Raw genomic sequence first — 12,321 nt, 5'->3', positions numbered from 1 at the left:
TTCCATTATTCATAATAGTCTTATAAATTAGTTTCCCAGGTGTAAGCCCTGGAAATTTTGTTCTCGCCAACAAAAAAGTTATTGATGACAAAGCTATTAAGCTGAAGTTATGTGAAACAAACAACCAAGAGGGATTTAGTGGGTCTCGTAAAATGTGGCATCCGGGACCTGTGCACGGCCAATAATGTCAGAGAAATGAGAGGCAATAAAGTCCTGCTTTAATTTATGATTTGCAAAGCATCTGCTAAGATGAGGTGCATAAACCACAGGACATATGAATGAGAAAGCATATGTTATACTGTAGACTGGATTGGGAAAAATCCCCCACAAAGCTTGAGGCCTCAAATTTGAAGCTGAATTGCTCCCAAACTCGGTATTTATATTTAAATAATCTCTAATGCAATGGGACAGCTCATGAGTTTTCAATTATTTGTACAGGCCGGCACCTTGTAGGAAAGATAATAGAAAAATGCTTACTGACTGAGGACTGGTGGAAGAAATAGCAGAAGTAAGCACAGTTTGCCAAGGTTTGAAAAGTCAGGGAGGAGGCCGGGGGCAGGCAAGGCAGTGGAAGGGGGTGTGGAGAGGAGAGGGGGCTGTTGAGGACAGGATCCTCCTAACCTTAGGAAGCTAGCTACCATCCTGAATTTTCCAGCTACTGTTGTACCACCGCTACCTCCAAACCTGCCTGGTGGACTGATGCTGAGCCTTTTGTTTTTTCTATCCACCAGCCCTGTTCCACCACTACTCTGGGGACCTCAGGGAAATCCATTGAATTCAGAGAAACTGGCAGTGAGGTGATGGATCCAGTACAGACTTGTGAACACCCCATGAGAGAGACAGCTGACTGATGAACTCCTGAGGCAATTCCAGCTGCCTAACTGAGGATGCAGGCTCAGCAAAGTGGCAAACTCTCTGGTCTGCATCAGCTTGAGCTAATGCTTTGTAGCCCTATGTGGGACAGGGACTGTGTCAGACACAGTTATCTTTTGTCAACTCCAGCCCTTAGTACGGTGCTTGGCATGTAGGAAGCGTTTAACAAATACCACCATTATTATTAATTGAAACAAAAACTACTAGTGTCAAAACCTCCTCATGATAGCTGGCTAGTGTGTGAGATGCCTTAGGAGTGGAAAAAGGAAGTGTGGATTATATCATTTACTTTCAAAATGCCATTAGGAGGTTACAGTCTAGAGGTGGAGGTAGATAGTATCTATGGTATCCTGTTGAGGATCTGAGATTTTGAGATATCTCCCACTGTAAGTCAGAGACAAGAATCCACAGATTTCTGCTTGAATATGTAGATGTGCTTTACTTAGGTGTCATTTGACTCATTTTTATGAAGTACACGCTGAGCTGACTGTAAGTAATCCAAAAAGCCACTACTGGAGTTTGGGTAGAGGGCTCTATTGTAATGTACTTTGAATTTATAGTTCATGGACAGGAAGCTTGCACAGATGGTTTTGCTTTCTTTTACAAACATTCAATTGATCAATCAATGGTATTGACTGAGCACTTATTCTGTGCAGAGCACTGTACTAAGACCTTGGGAGACTAAAGTACAACAGAGTTAGTAGACACATTCCCTGCTCATAAGTAATTTGCAGTCTAAGGGGGAGACAGACATTAAAATAAATTATGTAAAGGTACATAAGTGCTGTAGGGAAAAGGGTGGGGTGAATATCAAGTGCTTAGAAGGTAGGATCCAAATGCATAGAAGACACAGAAGGAAGAGGTATTAGGGCAGATGAGGGCTTAGTAGGGGAAGACCTCTTGGAGGACATGTGATTTTAATAATACTCTGAAGGTGCAGTGAGTGATGGTCAGTCGATCAATAATCAATCGTATTTATTGAGCACATATTGTGTGCAGAGCACTGTTCTAAGTGCTTGGGAGAGTACAACAGAATTAGCAGACACGTTCCCTGCCCATATGAGCTTACGGGCTTGAGGGGCAGACAGACAATAATATGAAAAAATTATGGATATGTGCATAAGTGCTGTAGGGTTGAGGGGCAGGTGAATAAAGGACGAAAATCAGGATGAAGCAGAAGGGAGAGGGAGAAAAGGAAATGAGGGCTGAATCAGGAAAAGTGTCTTGGAGGGGATGTGACTTCAATAAGCCTTTGAAGGTGAGGAGAGTAATTGCCTCTCAGATATGAAGAGGGAGGGGATTACAGGCCAGAGGCACTATGTTGCCAAGAGGTTGGCAGTGAGATAGATGAGATCAAGGTACAGTGAGTAGATTGGCATTAGAGTGAAGTGTGTGGGCTGAGTTGTAGTAGGAGAGCAGCAAGGTGAGGTAGGAGGGGGCAAGGTGACTGAGTGCTTTAAATCCAACTGTAAGGATTTTCCGTTTGATGCTGAGGTGGGTGGGCAACCACTGGAGGTTCTTGAGGAGTGGGAAAACACAGACTGAATGTTTTTGTAGAAAAATGATCCAGGCAGCAGAGTGAAGTACGGATTGGAATGGGAAGAGACAGGAGGCAGTGGTCTGTAGTATATGAAGGAGTTGGCGGTTCAAGGCCAGAGGGAGGACATGAACAAGTGGTTATCAGCAAGACAGACTCTGTTATATTGCTATTTTGTACTCTTCCAAGCACTTAATTCGGTGTTCTGCACACAATAAGTGCTCAGTAAATACGACTGATTGACAAATGAGATTGAGGTACAGCAAGCAGGTTGACATTAGGAGAGAGAAGAGAAAGCAACCAGATAAAAAAATAATAATAATAAAAACACTGAATGTTGAACTTCACTTTTTGGTCCATATCCCTGTAGGGCTTTAATCTGGCCAGTATCTGATCATCCATGAAAGACTAATGGTTATCATTTGCTATATTGCAAAAGGTTATATTTTATTTTCCACAACAGAAATTGCTACCTGCAATTGCAAAATATCATGGATCATATTCTTCCTCAATTCCTCTCTTTTTAAGAAAACAATGGCTATTATTTTTTATTCACAGACTTTAATGTTCATTCATACTATAAAGCCACAACTGGAAAAGAAATGTACAGTATCATGAAAAGCTGTATATTTGTTCAACGTGCAAAAGGACTATAATCATTCCATTTTCAGCAATCTTATTAATATGAAGTCCTGGCATTTTGGCATATCAAGATTGATTTCACAATGGGATCAGAAAAAAAAATGAATATTCTAGCTATTTTAGTTTTCATACAAAGAAACATAGAGTTTGAACATATTTATTATGAAGGTCATACATTCATTCATTCAATCACATTTATTGAGTGCTTACTGTGTGCAGAGCACTGTACTAAGTGCTTGGGAAGTACGAGTTGGTAACATATAGAGATGGTCCCTACCCAATAGCAGGCTCACAGTCTAGAAGGGGGAGACAGACAACAAAACAACACATATTAACAAAATAAAGTAAATAGAATAGTAAATATGTACAAGTAAAATAAATAGAGTAATAAATCTGTACAAACATATATACAGGTGCTGTGGGGAGGGGAAGGAGGTAGGGAAGGGAAGGTTAGGAAGAAGGTAGGCAAGGAGGTAAGTTATCAGGAAAGCATGATGTTTCCATTGATGCAGAGGCTCATCATTTTGTTTGCATTTGCAAATTGTAATAGAAATATTATATGACTTTCTTAGTCAAACTACATCTCAAAATACAAGTGTAATACAATTACAATATAATGATTCATCAATATAATGATTAATACGACTTTTGAAACTATACCCCACAGCACTAATTACCAGAAGCAGGAATTCTTATTTAAAAAAATCCACATATGAGTCAGTGCAAAACTTGGGAGATTTTCACAAAATAAGGTTCTGAACAATGAGCTATTCAACATCTTCAACAATGACCTTAAAGATGAAGCAGAAACTCATCTCATTAAGTTCACAAATGACAGGATTTACATACAACATATACCTGTCACCTGAAAATGTATCAGTGGAAAATTTGCAAAAGAATCGATTAGTAAGAAAAATAAACATAATATGGGAAAAATATATCTATCAATATGGTTAGAAAAAAGATCAACTGATCATAATGGACTACAAAGTGAATATGCATCAACAGTATACTACTACTATTTTTAAAAAGCATCATATTATGATAAATGGAGAAAGTTATAGTATATAAAAGTTACACATGGATTATTCTGCTGTATTTATGTTACCCTGGCCTTTAGTAGAGGACTATGTCCTGTTTGGGGCCCCACAACTAGGGAGATGTTGAGTTTCACATTCAGAAATGGTGGCGTGAGGACATAGGTGCCACTTTGCTATATTTTAGCTTTATTGCCAGGGAAAGTCTGTATCAAACAATGATCATTCCAGCACTCAGTGGAACATATAACACTGGTAAGATGAACAGATGCCTGGTATCACTCACTATTGGCATCCATATAGTTCAATGAGGTGCCATGGTTTAGATCTTAGATGCATTAAGATTAAGAACTGATGTTTGGTTATTCACAAACTCGTTGATATAAGAAGGATTGTACAGGTTTGGACTATTTATAGCATGAGTTCATGATAGGCTATCATTGAGACCTCTGTGAGGTGACACAAAGGTGACACAAAGGTGACACAAAGGTGACACCAAATTCTGACTCCTCTCATCTTAGAATTCATCAAAGTAGATGAAGCATTTAGTGCTTAAAGACACTGTTGGTTTATCTCCATTTAAAATGATGAAATAGATAGACTATTTATAACCTGCATGATTTTGAAACTTAGAATTGCTAGTGCTTTGAATTTGGATCATGAAGAGCTGTTAAAGTCAGCCATTATAATAAATTGATTATATGACGGTGCTTGTACATGTCCAATGAGAGGCGCAGTCCAGATTTATGAGTAATCATACATTATTTATCAGCTATAAAAAACTTTATGCTATCACACTAAATTTCAAGAAAATAAAATTCTACTCAAAGGATACCATACTAAAACCTGCCCAGTTTGTGATAAAATCCTCAAAGTCCTTTCAGAAGGCAGTTATGTATTTTTATTTAAATTCATATGAACAGGGGTTTGTCCACTAGCTAAAATTGAATTCTAGATAGTGAAGAACTTTCTCTTTAAAAGAATAGAAATTTCCTCATGTCTCAACTATCAAAGTCAGTGCCAACCTTCTAGCCTATGTTAGCTGCTGTTTCTATCCTGGTCCTCTTTAATTAGAGTTCTGTTCAGTCCAGTGAACTCATTCAGAAGCACTGAATACCTGCCATCTAAAAGTTCTTTTAAAAAACCTTCCGATTTCTACCAACAATATCAATAAATTACAAAATGGTTAGCCCCAATCCTAATAATTTGTTTTTAGATGAAGCTTCTCCATAAGAATTACATCTCCTCACTTTATTTTGCTTAAAGGACTTGATACTAGAGAGTTGAGCAATTTCTGCTTTGTTAGCTGAAATGCACAGTAGACACATTTTACTATACGATCACTTTTGAAATTGTTTACTGGAAAATAATTTGATACCATTTTACTATAGAAGTAACTAGCGTGCTTTGACTTTGCCTTGGTATTTTAAAAAGTTAAAGCACGTTGAATTTGCAAGATCTCTATGAAATGAAAGCTGCTTCCATCTATTTCTTAATAGAAAACATGATTTGGCTTTTTGTAGCTGTAATAACGTTTTTGTCATCCAGAAAATTTCACCCCATTTTTCAATTACCACACCCAACATAACAGCTCAGCTAAATTTTAACTGAAGTGGGATTAATTTAGATTGCTACCATTCCAAATATAAAATGAGTTTAATATTTGAGAGAGGTCCAAGATAGAGTAGAAGAGCCCTGAATGAGCTGGTGTCTTATATATATGAAATAAGTGATCTAGCCCTTACCTTCAAAGTGTAAATTACTAGAAGGGGTTAGATGAAATTTTCATCTAGGGATATCATATGCCATTGTAGCTTCTTTTAGAATCTCAATTTTTCTTTGTCAAGTGGAATAAATTTTTGTTGTCTGTCTCCCCCTTCTAGACTGTGAGCCCATTGTTGGGTAGGGACCGTCTCTATATGTTGCCAACTTGTACTTCCCAAGCCCTTAGTACAGTGCTCTGCACACAGTAAGTGCTCAATAAATACAATTGAATGAATGAATAGAAGAGTGAAAAACAATGACATAAAATGATTTCAGTATTTTAGACTCTCTCAAAGCTTCAAAAGCTTCACTCCTTTCTTGATCACAGTGTGCTATGCTGGTCTGTCTGCAGCAGTTGTCTCCTTGTTTTTGGCTTGATGCCATATTATCTGAAGCTTTGTTTTATTGCATCCTTAAATCATGTGCTTTGTCTTCTTAGAAGTACTAATAGTATTGAACATCAGCTGGGTTCAGTGCACTATCCTATGCATTTGGGAACTACAAAAAAAAAAAGTGACACGTTCCTTGCCCTTGAAGAGCTTACACTCTAATGAGTGCTTGTCCCTTCCCTTCTTCCCTCCCTGACTGCCATCTTCAACTGTTCAGTCTCCAATGGCTTCTTCCCCACTGCTTTCAAACATGTTCATGTCTCCCCATCCTAAAAAAAAAACCCCTCCCTTGACCCCACTGTTCCCTCCAATTATTGTCCCATCTCCCTCCTACCATTCCTCTCCAAACTCCTTGAGAGAGGTGTCTACACCTGAAGTTTCCACTTCTCCTCCAATTCTCTCCTTGATCCCCTCCAATCTGGCTTTCACCCCCTTCACTCCACAGAAACTGCCCTCTCAAGGGTCACCAATGATCTCCTTCTTGTCAAATCCAATGGGCTCTACTCCATCCTAATCCTTCTAGACCTCTCAGCTGCCTTTGACACTGTCAACCACTCCTTTCTCCTGGAAACATTATCCAAAATTGGCTTCACTGATACTGTCCTCTCCTGGTTCTACTCCTAGCTTTCTGGCTGCTCATTGCTCAGTCTCTTTTGTGTATTGTTCCTCTACTTCCCGCTCTCTGCCACCTGAGGGAAGGTAGGTGACCATGACTAGTGTCTGGAGTGGGTGGTAGAGACAGATGATTTGGGCTTCAAAGGTAGGGAAAGAGAGGAATGGGGAAGGTGGAATGTTGAGAAAGCCACGCTGGGGAGTGAGAAAGAAGCTGACTTCTTCCTCTTTCTCAGTGGGGCTCGGGGACTAGCAGATGAGGTCCCCTCTAGAGAGAGCAGCAGGGGAGACACTGTCATCTGGGGAGAGCTGGTGTCATCCTTGACTCTGCTCTCTCATTCACCCCACACATCCAATCCGCCACCAAAACCTGCCGGTCTCACCTTCACAACATCACCAAGATCTGTCCTTTCCTCTCCATCCAAACCGCTACCTTGTTGGTACAGTCTCTCATCATATCCTGACTCGATTACTGCATCAGCATTCTTTCTGATCTCCCAACCTCCTGTCTCTCCCCACTTCAGTCCATACTTCACTCTACTGCCCAGATTATCTTTCTATAGAAATGCTCTGGGCATGCCACCCCCCTCCTCAAAAATCTCCAGTAGTTGCCTATCAACCTTCATATGAAGCAACAACTCCTCACTACTGACTTCAAAACTCTCCATTACCTTGCCCCTTCTTACCGCACCTCCCTTCTCTCCTACACCAGCCCAGCCTGAACACTCTGCTCCTCTGCCGCTGATCTCCTCACTGTGCCTCCTCGCCTGTCCTGGCATCGACCCCTGCCCCACATCCTACCTCTGGCCTGGAATGCCCTCCCTCCACACATCCACCAAACTAGCTCTCTTCCTCCCTTCAAAGCCCTACTCCCTCCCTCTGCTCTACCCCCTTCCCTGCCCCACAGCACTTGTGTATATTTGTACATATTCATTATTCTATTTTATTAATGATGTGTATATATCTATAATTCTATTTACCTATTTTGATGCTATTGATGCCTGTCTACTTGTTTTGTTGTCTGTCTCCTCCTTCTAGACTGTGAGCCCGTTGTTGGTTAGGGATTATCTCTATTTGTTGCTGAATTGTACTTTCCAAGCATTTATTGCAGTGCTCAGCACACAATAAACACTCAATAAATATGATTGAATGAATGAATGAATGAATGAAAGGAGGAGCATTGATTGGGTCAGGAACAGATGAGAGATGAAGGAAAACTTTCCCATAATAGAGAAGACGTTCCACAGGCCACACTTGGCTGAGGCTGTGGGGGAATTATGGGGAGAGGGACAACATGAGGGGTCAAGAGGGGTGGTATGGGAGTGAGCTGACTGCTGTGGGCTGGCACAGAGAGCGGGAGGTGGAAAAAGTGCAGTGCTGGAACAGGATAACAGGGATGGAGGAGGGTGGGGATGGAGAAGGGGGTGGTTAGGGGTTGGATGGAGTTGGATGGAGGGGGACAAAGTGTCAGTCTCAGTGTCTGCAAGAAGCTCTGTCTAGGCCGATGTTCAATGGTCTGGGCCAGTTGAGGTATCTTGGGAGGGAGAGGGTTCAGTGCCCTCAGGCAGATCTCTGTCCAAAGGGCTATTTGATGGTGTGGGCCAGCTGAGGCAGTTCAGCAGGGAGAAATCTCAGTGTCCTCAGGCAGCTCTCAGTCCAGAACAATGTTTGATGTACTGGGCACATCCTGATGTTTGATATTCAGTGTTTGAAGTCATGCTTGATGTTTGATGTTTGCAATCTGTTCAGTGGGAAGTGTCTCTGAGAAGCAGAAGTGTAGTCAATGTGGCCTAGTGGATAGAGCACAGGCCTAGAAGTCAGAAGACCTGGGTTCCAATTCTGGCTCTGCCACTTGTCTGCTGTGTGACCTTGGGCAAATCACTTAACTTTTCTGTTCCTCAGTTTCCTCATCTGTAAAATAGATATTAAGTCTGTGAACCCCATGTACAGTGCTCTGCACACAGTAAGTGTCCAATAAATACAATTGAATGAATGAATGAATGAATCTGAGATTCTGCTTCACATAAAGCTGCTGAAATCCAGATAGCTTTAAGGGGATATCTGCATTATGATAAAGTCAATGAGATGCCATCTTTTACATTTTAATACCTATAATCAATCCTCTTTCTTTTTGATTGAAAACAAGGCAAACTGTATTGTGCCACTGAAAACACTGAGGTCAGGATTTTTTTCACTGGGTTTTTTCTAGTGAATGCCAGAATTGTCCCATGCACATTTGACCTGTATGGCATGGAAGATTTCTGAATCTACTGGACATTTTTGGACTGCAGGTTCTGAACAGAAGGGAAGCCTTTTATAATGAAATACTCAAAAATTTGTTCTATCAATTTTTTAAAAAATTGTATCCAAAAAGGTGTGCACTCAATTATTTGGAAATAGAATTAAAGACTAAGGGCCTCATTTATTTTTAAATCTCAAGATTTTGTGTTTTTATCATTTCACTGCTTTCCCCAAATTTTACATGAATTTTTCCCAGAGCTTGATAAATAATTTGCTGAAACATTCATAAACTTAAATGCTTTGATTGTAATTTAAAACTGCTGTATTATACATACATAAAAATGAAACAATCTCATTATGCTGATTAAAATTTGAGCTACAACTTCTATGCATTTCACGCAACTATTTTAATACTGCTTTATCATTATTTTTAATCCTACTTTGTGATATTGTTACTCCTTACCTCCTCATCCATGAATTTAGTCCTACCCTCTTAGCACTTAAGTACTCACTCCACCCAACTCCCCTGTCCCCTACATTTATGTACATATCCTTATATCCATTCCTTAACCTATCTTAATTAATTTTAATTTTCTTGAGGGCAGGAATTGTGTCAAACAACTGTATGTTACAGTCCCACAAGCATATGCTTGTCTCTAGACTGTAAACTCATTGCGGGCAGGGAATGTGTCTGATTATTATTATTATTATTAGTAGTAGTAGTAGTAGTAGTAGTAGTATCATTATTTTGTACTCTCCCAAGTGCTTAGTATAGTGCTTTGCACATAGTAAGTGCTCAATGAATATGATGGAATTGCTCTAATGATAATAATTATTATGGTATTTGTTGAGTGCTTTCTACCTGGCAGACACTCTACTAAACACTGGGGTGGATACAAGCAAATTGGGTTGGACAAAGTCCCTGTCCCACATGGGGCTCTCAGTCTCAATCCCCATTTACAGATGAGGTAACTGAGGCACAGAGACGTGAAGTGACTTGCCCAAGGTCACCTGGCAAATAAGTGGCAGAGTCAGGATTAGAACCCATGACCTTTTGACTCCGAGGCTTGTGCTCTATCCACTATACTATGATGTTCTACACAAAGTAAATGCTCAATAAATATCATTGATTCATTGATCTAATTTACTACCATATTTGGCCCATAGTAAGAACTTAATAATTATAATGATGATGTGCTTACTATGTATGAAGCACTATTCTAAGCACTGGGGGGGATACAAGGTGATTAGGTTGTCCCAGGTGGGGCTCACAATCTTCATCCCCATTTGACAGATGTGGTAACTGGGGCACAGAGAAGTTAAGTGGCTTGCGCAAAGTCACACAGCAGACAAGTGGCAGAGTCGGGATTAGAACCCATGAACTTTGACTCCCAAGCCCATACTGTTTCCACTGAGCCATGCTGTTTCTCATAAGAAATACCGCAATTATTATTATGATTATGCAATCTTCAAGCCTGGAAATAACTCCTACCTGGACAAGTGTAGTGTCTGTTTGGATGGAGACTAGCAAAGGGGTGGATCCTGCAAATGTTGTGAAAGAAAACCCATAGGTTTTAGTGAAAACCTGAATAGGTGGGTTGACTGTAAGCTCATTGGGGACAGGGAACGTTTCTGACCAATTCTGTTATGTTGAACTCTCCCAAGCTCTTAGTACAGTGCTCAGTACACAGTAAGCACTCAATAAATAGCATTGATTGATTGATTGATTGAAAAGATCCTGGACAGATTTGAAAGACACCCACAATATCCCAACCTTAAAACATTCCTTCCTGGGAGTCTCTCAGGAAATCAGAATACTCATTCCAAGTTTTACGTGTTATGATGATGTTAATTATGATAATGGTATTTGTTAAGCGCTTACTATGTGCCGAACACTGTTCTAAGCACTGGGATAGATACAAGGTAATCAGGTTGTCCCACGCGGGGCTCACAGTCTCAATCCTCATTTTACAGATGAGGTAACAGGCACAGAGAAGTGAACTTACTTGCCCAAGGTCATTCATTCATTCATTCATTCACTCATATGAGCGCTTACTGTGTGCAGAGCACGTTACTAAGCACTTGGGAAGTACAAGTTGGCAACATATAGAGATGGTCCCTACCCAACAACGGGCTCACAGTCTAGAAGGGGGAGACAAACAACAAAACAAAACATGTGGACAAGTGTCAAGTCATCAGAATAAATAGAATTAAAGCTAAATGCACATCATTAACAAAATAAATAGAATAGTAAATATGTATAAGTACAATAAATAAACTAATAAATCTGTACAGACATATATACAGGTGCTGGGGGGGGAAGGAGGTAGGGTGGGGGGGATGGGGAGGAGGAGAGGAAAGAGGGGCTCAGTCTGGGAAGGCCTCTTGGAGGAGGTGAGCTCTCAGTAAGACTTTGAAGGGAGGAAGAGAGCTAGCTTGGTGGATGTGTGGAGGGGGGGCATTCCAGGCCAGGGGAAGGACGTAGCCCGGGGGTCGATGGTGGGACAGGCGAGAACGAGGCACGGTGAGGAGCTTAGAGGCAGAGGAGCGGAGGGTGCGGGCTGGGCTGGAGAAGGAGAGAAGGGAGGTGAGGTAGGAGGGGGCGAGGTGATGGACAGCCTCGAAGCCGAGAGTGAGGAGTTTTTGCTTGATGCGTAGGTTGACTGGCAGCCACTGCAGATTTTTGAGGAGGGAAATAACATGCCCAGAGCGTTTCTGCACAAAGATGATCCGGGCAGCAGCGTGAAGTATAGACTGAAGTGGGGAGAGACAGGAGGATGGGAGATCAGAGAGGAGGCCGATGCAGTAATCCATTCGGAATAGGATGAGAGATTGAACGAGCAGGGCTGCGGTTTGGATGGAGAGGAAAGGGCGGATCTTGGTGATGTTATGGAGGTGAGACCGGCACAACAGACAAGTGACAGAGCCGGGATTAGAACCCACGACCTCTGACTCCCAAACCCGTGCTCTTGCCACTGGGCCACGCTGCTTCTATACTATATTCTATACTGGAAATATTTACGGGCTCATTGTGGGCAGGGAATGTGTTTTCTTATCGTTGTATTGTGTCCTCCCAAGCGCTTAGTCCAGTGCTCTGCACACAGTAAATGCTCAAAAAATATGATTGAATTGAATTTGACAGTGAGCCCTTTTTCATATTATTTTCACTAGAGGAATTACCATGAAAAAGATAGATGTTTGTGGGTTTTTTTGGAAAAAAAACCCA

Source organism: Tachyglossus aculeatus, chromosome X1 (assembly GCF_015852505.1).
Source record: "Tachyglossus aculeatus isolate mTacAcu1 chromosome X1, mTacAcu1.pri, whole genome shotgun sequence".
Classification (NCBI taxonomy): domain Eukaryota; kingdom Metazoa; phylum Chordata; class Mammalia; order Monotremata; family Tachyglossidae; genus Tachyglossus; species Tachyglossus aculeatus.
This window is presented reverse-complemented; position numbering follows the sequence as displayed.